Here is a 24,672-nt window from a genome sequence, read left to right on the forward strand (position 1 = left end):
AAACAAACTGAAACAAACTCAGAGTTTTGTCTAGTCGAATACATACGGTTATTTACCCCTGCTCAACAATGCATGTATATGCTGTATGATCGTCTAAAACATGTTGTTTGAAACATGTTTAATATTGTTTGAAATACTATTTTGGTGAAAATCAACAACTAGAAAAATCTTGTTGATCGAGGACAGTTTAAAGAATGAAAATGGTACAAGTACACCCCACGGAAACAAACTCAGAGTTTTGTCTAGTCGAATACATACGGTTATTTACCCCTGCTCAACAATGCATGTATATGCTGTATGATCGTCTAAAACATGTTGTCTGAAACATGTTTAATATTGTTTGAAATACTATTTTGGTGAAAAACGTGTGAATGTACCACACGTCACTCACACACGTTATTGGATTGTCAAGTAGGTCATCCCAATGCTGAGTCTCCCGAAGGCAGTTTCTTGAGGCCGTGACCCACCTTGACCAAGCACGGGTGTACTTGTGGCATGTCTTGTCATGATGGATAAGAGGCGGCTCCCTCCTCCCAAGAAAAGACCACGCCTTAAAGTTTTCTCTCTAGACGTTGGATGTGTTGAATGTGGTGGATGAATGGTTGAGACTATGAGTGTTCGTGCCTTCATTAGGGGGCATTTGAGCATAAAAGGGGCCCTGTAACGATCCCTAATTTTAAGGAATTAGGACTAATTTTATTGAGGGTTAAGGAGACAAAGCTCATAATGACGCCTACCTTTGGGCCTAAAAGTAGGGGATCTCTCTAATTCTTGAACTAGGATTCTCTTTCTAGCTATTAAAACCCCCTACTAAGATCACTGATATCCACGCTTTCATTCTTATTTACTCCACTTTAATAGTCATATTTGAATTCCCCCCACATTCCGTTTCTTTCAATCATTACTATTATTAATCACATGTTTCCTACCAACCTCTGCAATAAGATTCTCTCTCTCTCTCTCTCTCTCTCTCTCTCTCTCTCTCTCTCTCTCTCTCTCTCTCTCCCTTTTTTCCAAGCTCTCTTCTCCTATTGCGAATACAGTAGGACAGCCCTGAGTCTATCTCCCTCTCTCTCTTTATCTCTCTCCCTCTTCACAATAGAATAGCCCTATTGTGAATACAATAGGACAACCCTGAGTCACTTCAGATTAGTCTCTTCCATTTTGGTTATGACAAAAATTTCATATTCAACAAGAGTGCGGAAGGTGGACTTGCATATTCGCATATTGAATGAATATGCACCAATCAAGAAAGAGCATCTAAATGCACATGAGAAGCATGCAAGAAGACAACAATCTTTGGATTGATGGATATAAGGATCCTTCTTCGCATTGTCCTCCACCCTTCACTGATCTCCCTTCATTTATTCAGTTTGTTGGAGAGGGTGAGAATGGGCTTCTTGGATATTGTAGAAGGTTAAGCATGAGCGATGCATGGAGAGTCCAATTCCTCCACTTACAAACACAAAGCTTACAAAGCACTTTGAGTAGTGCACAACATGCACTACAAGATGCACAAAATAATATTGTAGAGCTAGAGAAAAGAGACAAAGAGAAAGAGGCTCGCGTTATGAAGCTGCAAGATACAATCTCTTGCATGAAGAGCACCCCCGTGGAAGCAAGAGAGAGAAAGAGGACAATCAATAACACTCAAAAACTCGAAGTTGGTGGTGGTGCAAGCGAAGAATCCATGTAGCAAGGTTTGTTTTTTTGTTTTTTGATTAAGGAATTTTTTGTTGTTGTGGTTGTTATAAGCAATAGATTAAGCTTTTTTTGGTAATCTTTATTAGTTTGTGATAGGAACTTTTTGAAAGAAGCATGTGGTGATAATGGTCCTCAAGATTTTGGAGAAATATTACGTAGTTGTGTGAGGAGGCGTGACATTCTTTCCATTATTCGAGACCCATGCCACAAGAAGATACGACAAGTACTCACAAATGAGATAATGGATGATATTACCAATCTTCTAAGCATTGAGGAGGTTCAGAATGCATGCGATTAGGTGGGCATTAGCACAAAAGGATATCAAGCCCTCCATCAATTGCTAAAAGATACACTCCGCAAACAAGGCATCACAAGGAATATTTTTTCTGTCCCCAAAAAGATAAGATTAACAAAGAGGACATGCAATGATGATGTGCAACGCAAAGATGGAGTGTACTATTGCATCAATGATACATTAACTATTGGAGCTTGGAGGAAAAAACAAAGCACAAATGGTAAGATTATGTATCCCTACAACAATGAGTTCAACAACATATTTGTTGATCTACAACGGCTTCAGAGAGCTATGATCTTATTCTATGGACTGCCTAAACAATGCAAGTAATTTTTTACATTCTTTGCGAACTAATAAAAAAATCTTTCAAGTACTAAAACTTATCTACTTTTGTTTGTCATGCAAGGTGACAAGGTAAGTTTTATGTTGAAAGTGGATGAGTGTCAGATTGTAAAAAAGGCAAGAGGTTAGAATGAATGAGTATCACACTTATGAATGAGGCAATGGAATATGCAAAGACTGAGATCAACATGACTGAGGAGACTGAGTTACCTTTGGAAGTTTCTAATGAAAACCCAAACAATCAGAAGAGCAATAGGGAGAGGGTTGCAAGTTAAGTTTTCCCTCTTTTAGTGTCCAATCTAAGAGAGAGAGATATGGTGGCTTGGGGCGTTTGAAGTACCGAAGGAGACACATGAAGTGCTAGCTTGGATGTTTGATAGGATACCATGGATTACCAATGTCATCAAAGCATAGATTCAAGGGGGAAAATTAGAAGTGGAGGGTAAGGGCACTTATAAAGTGCCTTCTTGGGTGTCCACAAGGTGCTAACACCCCAAATCCTTGTCCATGGTGCATGAGAATGGTGAGAGAAAAGAAATAGAAGGCAGGAAGGAAGAGGAAGCTAGAGAATCAAGATGATGAGAATGACATAGTGGATGATAATGCTGGCAATTGGGTTGGTGGTGTCTTGTCTGCTAACATGCTAGCTAAGCCAAACAGGCATTTGAGAGACCCCGAATGGAATCATGTAATTCCATTCGAGCTCAAGAATGTCCACTTTTGTACTTTGCATGCATTCATGCGTGTGTTTGATCGTCTGCTCAAGTGTCACGTTGATTATGCATTTACTATGCAAAGCAAGGAAAGACAACACGAAGCTCTTCAAAAAGCAAAGGAACTACTAAACTCAATTGGATGCCATGGCGGCAATGTGCAGATTACTATTAACAAGAAGACCTCCGGCATTAATCACATGAAGTGGCCCAATAGGTGTCAATGAGTGGATATAAGGCAAGACATTTTCTAGAGAGGCCAGAAAAAGTAAAGAACTCAAGGTCTCGGGACTTGTGGAAGGATTTGTGTAAATGCCCAACATTTGACTACACCAATCCAAGCCTTGTAGTTCTACGTGAGAAAGTTTGGTCAGACTTCAATAAGCTCGTTAAATTAATGAGAAAAAGCAGGAAGACTGTAGAGGAGTGCCAAAAATTTCAAGAAGAGCTTCAAAATTTTACAAAAGCCATGGTCGATACATGGAGTGATACAAACATTACGCATTACATGTGGTAAACGAGTTTCTTTCTACTCATCAATTTGAAATGATTATAAGGTATAAAGTATAGCTTCTGAATTGGTCGTGTTTTCTTTTGCAGCACATTTTGTATGCACATGGTACATACTTCATGAATGAATATGGTTCTCTTGACCTGTGGAGCACCCAAGGAATGGAAAAATCTCAACCGAGCTAGAGGAGTATATTTCAAAAACACCCGACATGGAGGAGGAAAGATTCCTACAAATTACCTCAAAGAAATGTTCAATTAGTTTCACAGATATACTTTTGGGCGAAAACTATCAATGGAAAAGGCTCGTATGAGTGATTTAGCAAAGGCAGCACGAAATCAAGCCAAAATGAGGAGATCACTGAAATGGAAAGCTGGAACAGGACCAACACGTCATGCGGCATGGAGATCATCAAGAAGACAAGAAGGAAGAATTTGGATTTAGTGTAACGAAATTTTGTATGGGAAATTTATAACATTTTGAAGTGTTGTAAACATTTTTTCTTAATACAGACTTGTAATTTAAACTTATTCGTATCATTTCATTACATAGAAGATATAACAAAATATTTATAATGACAAGATAATTAACTGCTCTTGAGTCTCTTATGTACTTTCTCTTCCTCTTCACTAGGCATTTTCCCTCTATAACGCAAATTTTTTTTGCAACTATAACCCTTCAATGCATTTACATCTTCTAGTCCAGCACCTACAACATAGCTAGCATAACAGAGGAAGTATCCGGTTCTGAAAGACCAAAATCATGTACCGTATCCAAAGATACGAATAGCAGCACACTTCTCTATCAGCATGACCTTATGTGTATTGTAAGGGATAAAGAAATAGCCCGTATATCTAGATATATATCTAGATAGTGCCTTGAGTGTGAGAAGTGAAATTTCAGCATCACTAGAATATTTGTTGTGGTAGATAATAAATATTTATTTGTCAATAGATGGGATGTAGTGTGCAAGAGCAGCATCTTGGCCAACTCTTGCACAGGCAGCACCTCCACGTCCAAGGAAACCATCGGCATTATTAAGCTCAATCTGCAATAAACAAAGAATTAGCTTTCACATAAATTCAGTCAATACCAAAACATAAATTCAGTCAATACCAAAACATAAATTCACTCACTCAAGAACAGATAAATTACCTTCTGGTTCTCATCCTCTTCCAACTTCGATGCATCCCAAAGGTTGATGGAGCCTTCTTCATTTCCTTGATCAAGAGTGGGCAAGGACTCTCTTCCTATTTCAGTAATTCCTAACTCCTCTTGAAGATTTTGAAATTCTAGCTCTATGGGAAGAGATTATTTAGTTTCCTTGGATTTTTCAAAGCACAATGAAGTAGGGGCAATGAAGTTCTCTGTCACTTCAGTGTCCAACTTCAGAAACTCCTCTTTATGTTCATTTTCCACATCCAGTAAACCCCTGGCAACTTCACAACCATCTGCTATAATTGCAAAGCAATAATCGTCCCTTAAATTATAAAGCTTTTGTATGTGGGAGAGAAGAATAAACTTCTTGCCATTAATAAGAAAGGAGGGAAGCCCAGGGAGGATGAAGTTTGATTTCAAGTGTTCTCCATGCATAGATGATCCCTCATCAATAATAGTGGATACCTTAAACTCTGCCACATCAAAACCTGTGCTTAGAAGCTTCTCCTCATCACCAGAAACTAGGTCCATAACTTCTTCATCAAATTCAATCTCTATGACAAATGAAGCTTGTACAACTTTTTGACCCATCTGAACTTCCAGTTTATTCTTTGCGTAGTCCTCTTTGTCTGCATGAAGAAAAAGATAAGCCACAAATCCAAAGTAGTACTCAAGAACTTTGCACTTTTTCTTATGATGAAGAGGGTAGTGTTCAAGAAAAATCTTTATCCTCTTATCTTCTAAATAGGCATCCCACCTGCCTGACATGCTCTTCTTTTCAGATGAGGATAGGGAAAAGCTAGACATGTGAACATATTGTGATGATCCCTCATTTATAATTTCTATACTAACAAATTTACTATATGCCTCCCACTCTTTCCCTAACACGGAGCTTACCATGTCCTTAACAATTTGTTCTAAATTAAAGGGCACATTGAATATAGGCTCAACATCTAGAAGACACTCATTGTGCTCAGCTCTCCTTCATAAATCAAATAGGTTCTCATTGGCACTAGGCTCATCTTTCACCTCTTCAAGTGTCTCTACATCTTCCAAAGGATCATAGGAGTGAATCACTTGAACCACCTGCTCCATGCTGGCCACGGCGCGATGACGAATAACTAGTAAGAAGCACAATTGTCTATCACACGGTGAACTGCAGACACGAGGGAAGCCAATCCACGGTGCGAGGACGAAGAAAGAACTATAAAACAAACCCTCTTATCGCATGGTGAACAGAACCAACAACTGAAAGTGCGTGTGGAAGGAACAAAGAAGGACAAAATTAAAAAAATGAAAGTTTAAACAAGGTACGAATATATATAGATCTTATTAGGGCTGACGTCATACATGTACGATAGAAGTGAAGAGATGACATCAACAATTGTGTCGTTGTGCCTTGTGTAGGGCTAACATCATCACAGGAGTGCCACATGTAGGGCTGACATCATCACACCAAAGTGACACATTGTAGGGCTTACGTCACCCTTGCAAACAATGACATCGCATTCTATAAAATGGGTTATATATATATATATATATATATATATATATATATCGGGTACTATTGACGATGCAAACATTTTGTCGGGTACCATTCTATAATCTCCATCTACGACGCAAATACGACCATCCGCCAGGCACTCAGCACACTTTTCGCACCATGGACAGCATCCTCCCTTCGACGGCACAAATAGCTTTGTCTAGTAGGGTCCAATCACGCTTTTCACACCGTGGACATCATCCCCCTTGAAAGCAACTAGTCTCTCACTCTGAACGCCTTCTTGCCCTCCTCCCACGGCACGAGTAGACACATCCGGCGCAGGCTCCAGAACCTTCTATCGCACCATGGACAGCCTCTCGCCCTCCTCCCATGGTGCGAGTAGACACATTCAGCATGCTCTGATCTCTCCTATCGCACCGTAGCTTCCTCGCAGTATGGCTCGTACAAAGAAGACTGTGAGGATAGTTTACCCAGATCCCTCTCTTCCTAAAGATTTAGTGCCAGAGTAAGAGTCAGAGCAGGAGCTAGAGGCAACCACTTCAAAGCAACCATTAGAGAAGAAACAAGTAAAGGGTAGAACCAATTTATCCAGGGCAAGAACTTTCCTCCAAAGATAAAAGAAATTGTTTGCTAAGATTACGCAAGAACAGAAGGCTACACATCTTCTCATCCCTAGGGCACCATTCCTTAGAATTGTGAGAACAGTAAGTGACAGTATCAAAGGGGCAAGGACATTATAGATGGCAGAGCAGTGCACTGGCATATCTTCAAGAAGCTTGTGAAGACTTTCTTATAGACTTCATGAATGATAGCTTCATATGTGCTTCCCATGTAAGAAGAGGCACTTTGATGGACAGAGACATGACACTTGTTAGAAGGGTGAGGTACATGTTTGATAAATTTCTTCATCTCTTACCAATGAGGGATAGGAAAGCCTTTGAGATCCTTGCAATTCCCCCAGCATTGAAAAGGAAATGAAAGGCAGATGATATTAAAGTTGAAGAAGTTACTTCCCCTCCCAAGAAGAAGAAGAAAAGAAAGTTGGTTAAAAAATCTAAGCCAGATGATGAGTTCTGAGGAGGAGGAGGAAGAGGAGGTGAAGGAAAAGGAGGATGAGGTGATTGAAAAGGTCTCGCATGTGTACGATAGCTTAGAGACCCTTGTGCAGTTGGAGAGAAGGCCAATACTCAGAGACTTGCCCAAGTACCTGGGCAGCTAATTTGCAATGTTGGCACAGTGGAGAAAGACTATATTTATATTGCACCTGGGGACCTCTACATGCTTGTAGAGAAGAATAGGGAGATCAATAACAGTGTTGTTTTCATGTGTATAAGGTATTACATTTTTCACATATGTATATTTTCTTATATATTTATTTTCTCATATTTTGTTCATTCCTTCATAAACTCTTGTAGGACACTTATAAAAGGAATTGCTTCCAATTCAAGTCAATGAAATTTTATTTGTGATCCCTTAGTGTCACTTGCATTGATTGATATAAAGAAGAAGACTTCCGAGCTGGCATCCTATTTCAAGCCAATGAGAAATAAGAACATTTGTTTTGTTGTTTTGCCATATGTAGAGAGGTTCATCTCTAACTGATGATTCCTTTGTGTTTTGCAAATATTTGACATATGATATTTACTTTCTTATATCTTTTTCTTTTTTCCAGTGGGTACTAGAGTGCTTGTGTCATTAATCTTCTAAGAAGGACTGTTATTTTCATGAACAGTCTAACTGGCATGCATGGGCAGATTAAATTGTAAATTCTCCTTAATAACTTGAATATTGAGCTTTATTCTCTATTTTTCCTTATAGTCAAATTGTAAGTAGTTCTCCTTTAATAATTTGAATATTGAGCTTTATTCTTTATTTTTCCTTATATTTAAATTTGGTTTTTAATAGGGCATGTAAGAGAGGTATTGTAGCTATTGAAGATGAATATCCAAATTATAAAAAAGAGACAGAGTATACGTTTCTGGATCAACCAGTGGCTTTACAAAAAGATTCTACCTCATGTGGATGGCATGTTATTGCCAATGTGTGAAAATATTATTTATCTAAATATACTGAGATTGATAGCAGTGTAGGTTAAATTAAAAACCCACTATTTTTGCAATAAAATTTTACTTAATTTTTAAACTTATTTTCTATAGTTCTTGGTTTTTAAATCTGAGAAGTTTTTTTAATTTGACAGACTCTTAGATCTCACGAGTTTTGGATGTGGAGTGTTTGTGCAAGAGCTATCAATATAATTTTGAATAATTCAATTACTCCAAATGATGCAGATCCTCCACCCCCCCCCCCCAAGACAAGCCTCTCCATCTAAGAAAATGCCTATACATTCACCTTTAAAGCATTTTATGTTTAAGCAAGGAATTGTACAAAAAGAAACCAAGGGTACTAAAACAAGAAATACCTCAAAGAAAAGTGGTCCTCAAGTGGGTGCCAAGAAGGGTGTTGGCAAAAAAGCTAAGAAGGAACTCAAGTTCAAGTTTACAAAGAAGGCCACAAAACCAGAGAAGACAAAGAGGGACATGGAGACAAAACCAAAGGAGATGGAGACGAAATAGAAAGCATGTTATTGGGATTGCCGAGCCACCGTGATCCAAGCGGTGAGTCTTGAATGTGGTTGCTCGAGGCCTTGACCCACCTCGAGCAGGTGTGGGTGTGCTTCTAGCGCATCTTGTCGTGATGGGCAAGAGCCTCCAAAAAAGACCAAGCCTTAAAGTTTACCATCTGGACTTAGGATGCGTCGGAATGGTTGACTGTGAGTGTTTGTGCCTTGGGAGAGTGTTGTGTTAGTCAAAGCTACTCTGCGATTCTTGTGTGTACATGATAGCTAATTTGTGATGAGACTTGTGGCCTCATTTCCAAAGGCCTAGTGGTCCAGAGTATTCAGGCACACAGTGGAACATGATTTCCTTTTTTAGAATCACAGGCATGATCAGGAGATTTAATGGACATATGGATATTATTGAATATGTTTTTGAAAATAGATTTTGTTAATTATTTAACTTAAGGACCTTTACACACCAAGGTCTGCCCACCCCCAGTTAATGTTGAGAGCCAATCAAATGCTTAAATTGGGCTGGATGGACGCACCCCCATTACACACAGCCAAAATTAGGCAAACTTCAATGCTAGCGCCCATGATAAGCAATTTCATGGGCAACCAACATTGGCTGCCCAAGCTTGGACACCCACTCATCCCACCAATCAAATTCAAATACAGTTGTAGTCTTCTGTCTCAATAATGCATTTAATACTAGCCTTTTGAAAGATTCTAGCTTGGGCAATGTGTAAACCCCCTGCCCATTGAAGACTACCAACTCATGCCCAGACCATGAGCACGCATTGGGTGGGATTGGGCGGTGTGTAAAGGCCCTAAGATAAATTATTGGTTGCGAAGTGTGTATATAAATTGTTTGCACCTATTTTCCATTGTGGAGTGTGTGTAACGAATAAGGAAATTATAGGTACGTGAGTTTATGCCAATTTCGTAGACCCCCAATGGTAGGGTGACACAGGTTAGACCTCGGAGATCATATGGGGTCTAGGTTGAGCTTAGTCTAAGTAGGAAATAGATACTACATGGTTGAAAAGTGGGTGACAAGGTGGACCCGAACACATGGGTGCTTGCCAACAAAACCAAAATTATTTGTAAACAAAAAAATGTGAAAGTTTGGAATTGGTAACATAATTACGCTACACTAATTTAGAACACGTAGAAATTTCCTCTATCAAGAATCAAGAAGTAAGCTGTCGGGCGTGAGCTGAGCGAAGCCACCAGTAAGCCTCTTACTTTTGGGAAGAGACAAAAACACTTGTACGAGGATTACACGCATTTCTTAATAATAGGATTTTCTAAGCCAATTACCGAGACAATGTGAGTGATGCCTCTAGGTGGGATTATCTACCCAATTTGGTTAAAGACATCATTATCCCCATCTTACAACCTAATTAGCCCAGATTAAGGATAGGGAGTCCTCACACCTCCCCTCCTAATTGGTGTAATAATACCATATATATTTGTTTTAACTCAAATAATATAATATATTATTAATTTGAATCCTTCCACGATTACTTCACAACTTGTTCCACCCGCGATTCTTTTGACTATATTTCTTTTCAGCTAATTTCCTTGTTTGGTTCTCTAACCCAAACAATCTAAGAAATTATGTACTCATATTTGTATTTATACACATTCTCTTTTCTTTATCTAATAAGAAAACTTCCAAAAAAAAATCATACAAATATATTCATTTTCTCACTTATTTAAATTTTCAAAAGAATCTCTAGATCTATTTCCCTTATTATATGAATCAAGACTTTAAAAAGGATTTAAATTTTCAAAAGAATCTCTAGATCTATTTCTCTTATAATATGAATCAAGACTTTAAAAACTATATGTATAATATATATATATAAGATCACAACCATGGCCTTGACCATAATAGTATAACAATAAATTTTTTTTTTAAATGTCGAAGGATATTAGCTACAGTTAGCCGGGGGAGATGAGGCACTCAACCGTTCTTGAAGCGTCGATCAGAGGTGAATAGGGAGGATAATACACTCGCCTTGCATCGATCCCTTGGAGGAGTTAACCAGTCTTGTACGCCGAGTGTGGACAAAGGGAGTAGTCTCGTTAGAAGGAGAAGACCAAGGTGGCTCAACCAGGAAGATGGAAGGAGAATAGAGAGAGAGAGTGAAGGTGCCAAGGGGATGCCCACTGGGGGGAGAGAGAGAGAGAGAGAGAGAGAGAGAGAGCGAGCGAGAAGCAATGCTTCTCCTGCTTTAAGAGGCCGTGACAAGGAGAGGGAAGGAGGGTGTTATGGCCGAGTCTGAATGGGTGGCTTGACAGGGAAGGGGGTGAAGAGAAGGAGGAGAGAATTGGAGTGACAGTGTAGGAAAGGGAAGAGACGATGGGGAACAAGATCAGGCCGTCAGCAAGGAAACAAGGAAGACAACAATGACCCTATAGCCTACCCTATTTAAAGGTAAGAAAAAAAAAAGAGGTGGCGGTTGGAAAAATTAAATGGAGTGTCCTTCTTCACATGGGTTAATAAAAATTTGTTTGTCTTAAGCTTGGAAGAGGTCAAATGAAGCCTTGCATAGATTTGATGTAAGCAAAGGCATAAAGAAAGTTCAAGGGGTTAGAATTTCCATCATAGAAGGCATAATAATTGCTCTCAATGAGTCCATCTTCCTCAACAATCTTACTAATTAATCCTTACAAAGACATGGCATTTATTATTGAAGATGATACTAATGAAAAGGATCAGGAAACTCTCTTATTATCAATTCTACACCCAATCCAATTGTGGAGCAGAAAGATAGGGGCATTAATCTTTAGAAGTAAGGAGTGAGGAGAGTAACCACCACCTAAGTTTAAACTATTCAAGTACTCAATTGGATACAGCATTGCATCATTCTTGCAAGAAACAACAGAATCTACATTGAGGTATTCTCTTTCAAGACCAGGCAATGAACTCAAGGCTAGTTCATTGATCTCATCAACCTCTAGCTTTCATGGTGCAAGAATAGCACAGTCTTTAAAGAAGAATGCATAATCCTCAACTCTTTGAAGATCTTTGTATACCCATTCTACCAAACTCAAAACAGAGTTGCCATGGATCAACATTTGTGGTGGAATTACCACTCTGCCTTCATTGTTTGGCTGACCTATAGTACCATCCCCAATTTGTAATGTCCATTTGACAAATTCATGTTCTATACCATTATAAGCACTCTATCTAACCCGCATGTTTTGGGTGAGCTTTAAAACACTCACATATCTCCAAATATGTGACCGGCGCATAACGTTGCATCAACAATGTCCTCGCGCGATCCCTTTGACACAACCGATAAGATTTGCCTGAAGTCACAACCAAAGAGCATAACTTTTCCACCGAACACTGTATCACTTTGCATAATGTCCTGTCCAGTGCTTCATATGCATACCTATGCATCATTAGAGCCTCGTTCCAAATGATTAACCTTGCAAGCTTCAACACCTCGGCCAATGGGCTATTAGCTTTGATTCCACATGTGCTAGAAGCATTGAGTACCAATGGGATTTTGAAACGTTAGTGAGCTGGATGACCATTTAAGAGTAACAATGCGGCTATTCCAGATGATGCACATGCCAAGGCAACGTGTTTCTCTCCATGCAATCGAGATAGCAAGGTGTTGTAAAGATAAGTTTTACCTGATCCACCTGGTCCATCAAGGAAAAAAACACCACCCTAGTTCAAAGAAACAACTCTAAGGATAGTATCAAATGCCCTTGATTCACAACTATTAAGACTCCTTTCCATGGAAACGAACAAATCAGCCTGTTGAATAGAATCAAACATCATCTCCTCCATCAGCAAACCATTTTTGATAGTGGAAACACTTGATCTATCTGGAATAGGCAACCCTTCAAAATTAGCCAACCGCTTTCCATACTGGTGTAAGAGATCTTGCATGTGCAACAAAGCTTGATTCTTTGCTATAGAATAACAAACACCAACATCGACACACCCTCTCTGCAATGAATGGAAAAAAATCTTTTGAAAGTTTGGCAGAATTTGTCCCAAAGCTGCCCAGGGTATATGGGCTCACAAAAAACCAATATAATGACAAACAATTAACGCAGCTGGAATCATGTATTCTAAATTGCAACTTCATGGAGACACATGTACCACTCCTCATCACTCTCCATCATCCCTCTGGCTTCACATGCATCCTTAAAACATGGATAAAAATGTTCATTCACTATTCGCAAGTCCTCAAAAGATTTGCACCCTTTGCACATTGTGAGTAGCATCCGTAAGTAATATTTCTCACCTGCACTCGGACTAACATTATACATACGTCCAATCATATTTTCCCTTTTCCTTTTAGTCCCTGAGACAAGAGCCAAATTCCACACCCACTTGCAAGGGAAATCAACATATAGTAAGCTATTTGCATCCGCATACAATTGATTGGCTTTGAACCATTCGGTGAGAGATGTTCTTTGGTTTCTGTCACACAACTAATCACATCACGCAAGTCATCCTGGTCATTGAAAAGCACATTATTGTGCATTGGAAGATGAACATGTAACCTTTGTATATCGGGCTTTTCATCCTACAATCATATTGATATATGCGCCAGCATGCGTCTGAAGTAGAAACGTACCGTGCGTCTAGATATTGACTAACCTCATCAATAACCCCATTTCTGTCTTGCAACTCTATAGTAGCTCTATTATGTCCTTTTTGTATACATACTTATACAAATATTTTACAACTATAATGGTAGAGCATACTTCTATGTTAATATGGTCTTTGTACCTCAAAGAGAGAAAAGGATTATATGGAACAACCCATCGACTATCCACCCTATGATCCTTTACTTGGATGAAACTACCATCATCTCGTCGCATGTAAGTTGGATACCCATTGTCATCAACGCTAGTAGTCTCGTAAAAATTACGAGGATATCGATGTTTGCAACTCCCATTAACCGTACAAGGAGAGTGCATATTCAGTTCACCACATGGTCCATGGACATTGCAATGACTAATTATGCTGTGCAACTCTGGAAACATCACCTTATTAGGAAGTTCAACACACACCAACATATCATAGTGAGGTATCTCGATCGGTTTACATCCACTTTTCAATATCAATAAGATATGTGCATGTGGCAAACCTCTTTTTTGAAATTCGATAATAGAAACAAATCCCAATACTGTTCAAAATATTGATTTTTTCACCAATAAGTGCATCATGTCCTTATGCTTCTCATAAAAGACCCGTGCAGTCAAGTTGGGCTGATCTTGGGCAAAACCTGACCTGACAATAAAGCATTGGTTATTTCATCCCACTTGGGATTGCAAGTAAAGATGATAAATAGGTCAGGTTTACCCATCTTTCTAACAATAGCCATTGAATCTTGGTACAATTGATGCATATATCTAGGCCCCCACTATATGTAGATGGTAGTACCACCCTGTGTCCAATAATGCCTACAGAGACTCTATTAACCCCATCACTTAAATTAACCATATCTGCAAGACCGTGGTATACTTTAACACACAATGCTTTCTGGTTATTACGTATCCATACTAATCTATATTCTTCCATGCTACTCTATGCATCAACAATAATGTACTGTTGCAAAAGACGACCACCGCGTAGAAGGCATGCATTTGTATCTTCCCTAATCTGTAGTCTATAAGCATAATATTGTCATTGAGTTACGATCTTTGTATCCTCATTTGAGCCTTCTCTATTCCAACCATTGAGTGGAATTACAACATGCCAACCATCCTCTCCTTGAGGAAATAGAAGAACATATAATAGAGGCATATATGGGTGATGCAAGTTAGATATTGTTTTTATAGCACCTATGCGTGACATTATTTGAATGTCTCTATTCCCCACATGAAAATCATCTCCTTGACCTGGCATGATAGCTGCTACCTCACTTCCTGTAGGGACCAAGTATTGCCGTGAGGTTGATCGAGCTTCAGTTGTGGACCATTCTCAAATCTACATGTGGACTTGACAGCAACATTTCTCTCATTGACGAAGTGCACAAGCGTATGGATTATGTACATACATCATTGTTTGCAACCTTTCAACAATGTTATGATTTAAAGAGGACATCCCATGAAGTCTATTCTCTAATTCATGCTCTCTATCATACACATAAAGCTGAGCAAATCGTGGAGCCGCATCTCAAGTTTCATCAGGTATGATGGAACCAACACGATGATAGGTGGTACCATGGATTCGAAAATTGAATACTCCTCCTCCCCTAGTGAACTGACTATCCAAGTGAGCACCCAGTGAAACAAATGCCAAGGCATTATTATAAGAGTGTATATTCTTTCTATATTCCTTACTTGCATTATTATTACCATGCAACAACTCCACCAATGCAAGAGGTGGATTTTCCAATGGTGGTAAAGAGACCTTCCTACTTCCACAATAGTGTTTTCCCACATATTCTCCAAGCTTCCTTGATGCCTCACACTTCCAAATTATTGCACCACAAAAATGGCACTTATAAGAAAGGGCTCCTAATAATGAGTGAAGAGTACAATCTCCAGAATATACCACCATAGTTACTGGGTGCTTCACATTTCGAGGCAAAGAAAACAACCGCTTTATAGAGTGACATTGAGATTTAATATCTTTCACATGACCAACAACAAACATTATAGAATGGAAATTATCATCCATAGGTAGCTCATTTAAATCAAATAAGAAAGGGCCTCGTGCCAAATCTCTATGTGTCTGAGCTTTGTGATGTTCATGGTGATAAGTTCTTGAAAAGTCGTAGCATTGAGAATTGTTCTGTTTCTTGAATCCAAGTGGATTGAGAATTGTTTTGTTTCTTGAATCCAAGTGGATTCCGCCATTGGGGTTCACTATGCTCCTCATTCTCAACCCTTCCAAATGTTTCAATTCCAGCTATGTTAAAGTAATCCGTAAAATTAGCACCATTTTGTTTTCGAATGCAATTCCTTGTCCATGACCTTTTACGGCGAGTCATGCGTGTTGCATCCAAAATTCGAAGCCGACGAACTTGGTTCAAACTCAAGTATGTACAACTCTTAGCCATCTTCAATCTCCTTCAAAACACAAAATAACGAATACTGTTTTTCTTAACTTCAAACAACACAATACTTGAGATAGACAAAGAGAGAGACAATGACATAGATAGAGAGTGAGATATACATATATACATACATACATATATATATATATATATATATATATATATATATATATATATATATATATATATATAGAGAGAGAGAGAGAGAGAGAGAGAGAGTGACATAAAGGAAGGCAAAGTTGAAACATTTTAAGAGATGGAAGAGAGAAGTATTGAATTTGAGAAAATAGAAATTTCATATATATTGCCAAAATGAAGAGCCAAATCTAAAAGTTGGAACACAATTGACCCTTGATCAAAAAACATCATCCCTCTCACAAAATCTCTAAGAAACTACCATGGCTTCTAAAACACGGCGCATCTTTTTCATAATTTCATTGAGTCGATTAACAGATATCTTTAGACTCAATACCTCCATGCCTAATGTACGCACTTGATCTTTTAGAGAATCTACCTGTTCTTTACATTGCCCATTATATCCACGTAGACATTCCCCAATTTGAACATGCATGTTCTCCATGAAAGAAATCACGTCTAGTTGGTTTACCTCCATGCGACCACTACTGTCATGGACGCGATGGAGATGATGAGTCAACTCATCTCTTAACGTATCTCCCCTTTGGCTACCACTTCCACGAATCTCATCCCAAAGGGCATCTAAGTACTCCTTGCAAGCAACCGAATTTTTCTTAGTGTAGTCGCATGTATCCGCAATAGTTTGTAAACATTTAGAGCTTGTTTGTCCAGATGGAGACCTTGACCGAGCAAGGTGCTTTGCAGCTCCTCAAACATTCATCAACTCAGGCGGCATAAACAAAACTACTTCTTCATTGGAAGAATCATCCACAGCCACTACATCTTCGAAGCAGTTGTTATCATTTTGAAGCTCCATTTGCTGAAATACAAAACTACTTCTTCATTGGAAGAATCATCCACAGCCACTACATCTTCGAAGCAGTTGTTATCATTTTGAAGCTCCATTTGCTGAAATACAAAATTAATATCTTAAATCTCTACAATTATCTCTATGTATCTTTGCCAACATATACCTAACCCTAGTAACCTACATGTATACCGTAACAAAAAGAATATATTCTGAATAATCTCAAAGGCAGAAGTCTTGAAAAATGAAGATTTCTAACATATCAATATTACACTAATATTTACAATTAGAGTATCAACAACAAAACACTCATAAGATAGAAAGAGATAAAAAAAAGTATCTTGATGTACACAATCCTCTCCCCCCCCCCTCTCTCTCTCTCTCTCTCTCTCTCTCTCTCTGGGTAATCCTCACTCTATGCATCCCTTTTTAACACAAAAAATGAGATAGACAGTGACGGCATCAAAAGAACTAACCTCATGTTGAAGAGAGAATTATACTCGAAAAGCACCAACTTTGATTCAATCGTCCTTGTGCTTGCTTCTACACATTCACATACAAAGACACATAAAATAACAAACTTATGATCTCTCTATTTTTTTCACCCTCTTAACTATATTTCACACCAAATATAAAATAAAGTGCAATAATAACTATTGGTATAGAGAGAGAGAGAGAGAGAGAGAGAGAGAGAGAGAGAGAGAGAGAGAGAGAGAAGACCCATCCATCAATAATCTTAAATCTTATTACATTATCTTTACCAACTTTTCCAATGGAATGCATTTCAATATTTCCCTAAAAATGAAGCGTTTTTCCTCAGAGCTCCTACATCTACTACCCACAATGTAAAAGCCATCTAATAATGCCAATGCCTCTTTGATTAAAAGGAGCTTGAGATTGTCATCTAGCCTATAAGGATCTAAGACTATATAAATATATCAAGGATTAATATCATCCCACCCATCAAAGCCAAGAACTATCCATTCTGGGCTACAATGATATCCAAAAAAAACCCAATTGTGGCATCTCCTCAAAGAAGATCGTATCCAACAATTTGTTATCGTCATAGGTCAACTTCAAGATATTTAATGACATGTCTCTACATGAAACATAATCAAGCTATATATTAATAACAATCATGATCTTTTTTATACTTAGAGATAGTAAGAAAGAATAAAAAATACTTATACAATCTACCACCAATGGTTACTAAATAATAACACAACCATATTTATTTTCAAAGGAGCTTATGCTTTGGGACACATTTGATAACCTCATCGAATACTTGTCGTGTTTGAACTCTATCACCATGGACATTATCGTCTATTTCATAACGATCAATCAAGCCCAGGCTTTCTTGAATAATCATGAGCGTAATATTTTCATCTAATTTATCTGAATCTAATCGTATAGTAATTTGGAAAACATCGTTCCAATTAACATCATAAATTGGCCATGGCCAACTTGGAACATGGAAATAACAACGCTCAAACTCGGCAACCAAATTCACCCTTTCCTCAAATGAAAGAGTGTTTCTCATGTGCTAAAAAAAATGCAAGTCACCTCTTCCATCTGTCAATCATACATACAAGTGCAACTTGGACTCTTATAAACCTACTATACAAAACATATGGCACAATGCACTCTACAAAGATAACACACAAAAATCCTCCCAACGAACAAAAAAACTTAAGACATGCAAAAAAAAACCCTACCTTTCTTTTACTCACACACACACACACACACACACACACACACACACATACAAACACACACACACACACACATGCCATTTCAGAAATTTTAAAAAATATTTTTTATTTTATAAAATACATAAATATATATATGATTATTACACACACAAATAAATAACACGCACATAAGATAACTATAAATACATGAGTTATATATATATATATATATATAATATATATATATATATATATATATATATATTAACACACAAATAAATAACACACACATACATATATTATACACACACATAAGATAACTATAAATACATGAATTATATATATATATAATTATTACACACACACACACATATAAAAGAGAAATATAATTACATAAATATAACATATATATATGAGTGTATATATACATATATATGTATATGTATGTATATATACATACATACAAATGTACATAAATACATATATATATAAACATAAATATATATCAACACATACACATAAAAGATAAATATAATGCAAGATTTAGAGAAGAAGACAATGGACCTTTGCTAAGATGATGCATGAAAAGGATAATAATGTATTTATTGATACACATAATGAACATTATCACCATGAGTAGGAGGAGGAAATGGTTGACATAGAGTTGGCTTAGTTAGGAGTTTTTTTGTATATATACACATACATATCCTTGCCCTCAATTAGATGGGGTTTAGTTAGGATTTTTTTTGCATTTTATCCCTCCTTACCTACTCTCATGTGTACGTACACATGTGCACATGTGTGTGTGTGTGTGTGTGTGGGGGTGTGTGCTGTTGGAATTAGGGTTGCAGGAAAGCACACAAAGCTTGGAGAAGAAGAAGCAAGAATTCACACAACACACAGTGTATTAGATTGTGTCAATGTACAAAAGATAAGTTAGCCCTAGAATGATAGGTGTATATATAAGCTGGGAAAAAAAACCTCCTAAAGAGGGAAAAAGTGCCCCGACGGTCCTAAGTGTGTTCACACACATCACTGCCTATATATATGGCAACAAATCCCCCCTGGGAGTGATGGTGTGAACGAGAGATGGCACTCATGTATAGGGAAGTGCCATGCCCAAAGTAGATCAATCCACAAAAGGGAGCAAGCCCAAAGCTTTGCGGAAAGCCTCGAACTTCTCACGAGGAAGCGCCTTTGTGAAAAGATCGGTGAGGTTGTCCTCCTGTGTTGGCACATAGGCCAAGCTGATCTCTCCTGCTGAGAGTCTCTCCCTGACATAGTGATAATGCACCTCAATGTGTTTTGTGTGAGCATGAAAAACTGGGTTTTTCGCACAACTACCAATGTGCTCTGACTGTCAGTGTAGATAGTGGTGGCAGACTTCTGTCCAACACCCAAGTAAGCCGTCTGAGCCACACACACTCAACCGTAGCTATGAAAGCTGCCCTGGCTTCTAAATGTTTGTAGATATTAGAGTAGAGTTTTATAATGCCAAAAGGATGATATAGAGTGGACTCACATAAATTTAGATGCTGGTGAGTGTTATATACTTCTAGCCACCCATGACTAATAACCCATTGGTAACTATGTGCTACTACCTCATAGTTGGCAGGCATCTCTAGAATGTCATCTGGGACAAACAGGTCTAATTTTTTGACATTGTTGCCCAGAATTTTTGAAATTTGGAGAACACAACACCAACTATGAAGGTTTAACACTATAGGATGTAGAGGGTAGAAAAATATGTCTTGGGGATTAGTTAATACTAAGTCTCCCCGTAAAATTCCCATTATTATAGTAGGATCAGCATCTCTTTCAGTATTTTGTTTAATTAATGTTAGTTCTCCTAGGCCTATATCTTCAAATAGATTGATGTCACACTGAAGTAGAGAGAGTGTTAGTGTAGACAAAAACAAGGTAAGAGTTTAAGGAGGGGGCCGAGGAGTTACCGAAGGCGCACTCACAAGGAGGAGGCAGAGATCATCGCTTGGCTCTGGCCGCTGACTTCTATCTTGGACCGCCAGCTGACGCTCTAACTCCTATGGGCGGGAGTCTACGTTGCTAAGGAGGTTTGAAATAATGTTTCTCTAACCATCCTTGTAGCATCTAATTCTTCGAACCTTCGTCTTGTGTCTTCTTGGGCCTATCTGGCCGTTGCTTCTCTTTCCTGAGCTTCGCTAATCTGATGGAGCCTTTGGGCAGCCAACCTCTGAGTGTCTTGTAGTTGTTGTGTAAGCTGCGTCACTACCTCTTAGTATGCCAACTCTTTTCTTTATGCTTTGGCCTGGCTTACACTTATTGTTTCATTAAGTGCTCTAAGCTTTTATGCATGGGCCTTGTTTGCTTGTTCCCTTTCGTGTTATAAATGGGTTGTCCTTCCCTGCTCTGCCTTTAGCTGTGCTGATAGCTTCTGGATTTAGCCTTACAAATCTTCTTCATTGGCCCTGGCATTGGCTTGGAACTCTTGTATTTGTTGTGCATGAAGTGTAGTGAGTTCCTTTGTGTGGGTGACTTCTTTCTGGAGCTACTCCTTCACTTATTCCAATTTGGCATTGAGGTCCACATTCTCCTTGATTCTTTGCACTATTGTTTGGCTTAGACCATGTTATTATTCTCTAGTGCGTTGTTGTACCATTTCTCCTTCTCCTCCATGGCCTTCAAGCTCTTCATGTGATGACATCCTTGTGGGTAGCTTCAGCTGCTTCCAAGTTGGCTTTTAATCTTTTCACTTGTGTGGATGCATCTTTTACCTGTTTCTAGAGGGTGGTGTTACGGTCATGGAGCATATGCGTTGTCAAGAGGTGGCATCGCCAAACCTTTTGTTCATGCTCCCACATTGTACTTTCTTGATTCAACCTCCAACCCAGTCTATGGTTGGTTGAGAAACTCATCGAATCCTTCCATGGTCTCCTTTGCAAGAATTGTTGATAGTCGATGTTCTGCAGGGAGGCCAGCTAGGGTAGTCTTTCTTCATCTTCCAACCTCCTTCTCTTGCTTGGACTGGATGGCTCTAGAGTTCTTTGTCTTTTGCTTGCGTCAATGGGGGCCTCTGGTTCTTATACTAGATCTGTGGATGCCTCAACACCTTGTCTTTCCTCAGCCCGTATTGGTGCTACTTGTTCGGGCACTATCTTTTTAGCATGTCTGCTAGAGTTGATTCTTTGAGGGGAGACAAATCTGTAAAAATTACTTGTGCTGGGCTTGTCGGGGGAGTGATTTGTTGTTGCGGAGGCTCCTATGTGGCTTGGCTGAGAATGATCTCTTGAAGTGCTTCTTGGTATGTTTGGATTTTCTTGGCCACTTCCACCTCTAATCTCTTTGACTCAGCTACATCCGGAAGCACTCCCCTCATCTTCTTATCTGTTTTCTTCTTGCACCCCTTCTTGATCTGCTTCATGATTTCCTTGGTCTCCATCAAGATTGCCTGCCCTTCTTGCATATCTTCAGCTGTTAGTGTGGGTTGGTCTGGTAGCAGTGCCATTTGCATGTGCTCCTCTGGTTCGGGCTCCTTGAGAGGCCTTTTTGCTACATGATTCAAAACCTGTGTGAGGAGGTATGGGTTACAGATTTTTGATTGGTGGGCTTTTAAGTAATTCTCTATCTCCTTATATGGACATAGTGTGCCAAGTATATATGACACAGCCAGAAGGGTATGTACACCCAAAATATCCCACTCATGTATGCAAATTGAAAAAGGCATTATGTGGTTTGAAGCAAGCACCTCGTGCTTGGAGTGATAAGATGAGCAGATATCTTATCTCCCTTGGATTTCAGGTTTCTACAGTAGATTCTTCACTCTATGTGAAGAAAACAGATCATGGGATTGTTTTACTTGTCATCTATGTGGATGACTTGATTATCACAAGTGATCATGGTACAGATGTGATGCATGTCAAGAAAGCATTGAGTGGGCAATTTAACATGAAAGACTTGGGTGAATTGAGATACTTTCTTGGAATTGAAGTGATCAAAGACCATGTAGGTACATGGTTAGTGCAATGCCAATATGCATTGGATATGTTGGCAAAATATGGCATGACAGGGCGTAAGCCTATGAGTACACCTTTGGAGCAAAATGTGAAGTTGCGGGCTGATTTTGGTGAGGAGTTGAATGATCCATCTATGTACAGAAAGATGGTTGGTAGTCTTATTTACATGACTATCACACGCCCGGATTTGAGTTATGCTGTGGGGCTAGTAAGCCAATTTATGCAAAGCCCCAGAAAACCTCATTTGGATGCAGTGAGACGCATTATGCGATATGTAAAGACCACTGCACATTATGGTCTTCTTTATGAGAATGGTAAAGGCTTGGATATACATGGCTACACACATGTTGATTGGGCAGGTAGCTCATATGACAGGAGGTCTACTAGTGGTTATGCCTTTACACTTGGAAGTGCCGTGGTGAGTTGGAGTAGCAAGAAGCAACCTACAGTTGCTTTATCCAGTACAGAGGCTGGGGGTGCAGCCATTGCAACTTGTGAAGGAATATGGTTAAAGAGTCTCTTGGCAGATTTGGGTGAGCCTATTGATGGCAAAGTTGTCATTCATTGTGACAATATGAGCAATATACAGTTGGCCACCAAGAATCCAGTGTTTCATGCGCGGACCAAACACATAGAGGTCCATTATCACTTTGTCAGAGAGAAAGTGCTGGATGGTACAGTTGATCTACAGTATGTGAAGATTGATGAGCAAGTGGTAGACATCTTTACAAAGCCACTTAGTAGGGAGAAGTTTAAGTACTTCCGTTCTATGTCGGGAGTACGTGGGATGAGCTTGAGGGGGAGTGTTGAGAGCTGTGATATCCCAAGCTCATCTACATCTTCATCTATGGCAGTACATCATGAGCTTGAGAGGGGCTGTTGAGATTCAAGCTCGATGTCAATGTGTGCCAGCTATGCTATGTGCTGGCATGTTAGGTAGGAACATGTGTGAGACATAAATGATCGCGTCCAACTAGTCATAGTGTGTGGACATTAGCTAGGATTAGATGTGTGTGGACACAACTCATAGTGTGTTGTGTGTATTATGGATTATGGCTTTATGCATTGTGTGAGAAGGGAGATGGCTTCCCTCTACGGTTAGGGTTTGCAATATACATTAGGGTTTGCTCTTGTGTGTGTGTCTCCTCTCCCTCTACCTATTTTTCAACATTTTTGAGCTGTGGTTTCTCTAGCAAAATGCCCGCCTGCTATCCCTGAATGAGCCTCTTCCAATTTGGTGGACGAACTCATCTTCTCTAACACATCTTCTGAGCACATTATCTTTTCCTAGTTTATATAGTTCTTTCGCACAATCAGTTGATAAGGTGTAGCAAGCTTGATAAGCCACCGCATTTTATCTTTGTTCAAAGGCATTTCCTACAGGAAACCATAAGCTAGATAATCTGAGATTTCCTCACTGCATCTGGGTACCATGTCCAACTTGAACAAACAAGCATCACGAAGATCATCATCAACACCAACTGCTGCTGGTTCCCTATTTGGAATTATTGACATGTGATCATCTAACACATGTTGTGTTTCCTTTCTTACTGTGACTGTAAAGTCGAATTCCAACAATAATAGCAACCATCGTGTGATTCTCCCCGTGGTGCAAGGTTTATTCACTAGGTATAATAAGGCTCGATGGTCCACAAAAAAAATGAATTTGTTGGCCAAGAGGTAATGTCGATATTTCTTGACGACGTAAACCATGGCCAATCCTTCCCTCTCTGTGTGGTGGTGTAGTTCACCTTCGCATCATTTAGCTTATGACTAGCGAAACAGACTGGATAGTCCAATTTGAACTCACCAGGCTAGGCTAGTATGCAACCAATAGCAAAATTTGATGCATCAATATGCACATGAAATATGAGATTCCAATTGGGGGGTCGTAGAACTAGCGCGCTAGCCAATGCTTGCTTCAGTCAATCATATGCTTCCTGGCACTCTTCAGTCCATTCAAAGACAAAGAGGAGCTTATATAAGGGTCTCGCTATTTCAACATAGAAAATTATGAAGCGGCGATAATGCCCCACATGGCCCATAAATCTTTGCACACCCTTGTAATTGGTAGGCAGTGGCAACTCCAATATCAGCTTGACCTTGCTATCATCTGTGGATATACCATTCTTTGAGAGATAATGTGTCCCAATATCACACACCATGCTTGACCCAAAACTGACACTTCAAAGGGTTCAGGGATATACGATATA

Source organism: Cibotium barometz, chromosome 15, assembly GCF_041138505.1.
Source record: "Cibotium barometz isolate CiBa-2024 chromosome 15, ASM4113850v1, whole genome shotgun sequence".
NCBI lineage: Eukaryota > Viridiplantae > Streptophyta > Polypodiopsida > Cyatheales > Cibotiaceae > Cibotium > Cibotium barometz.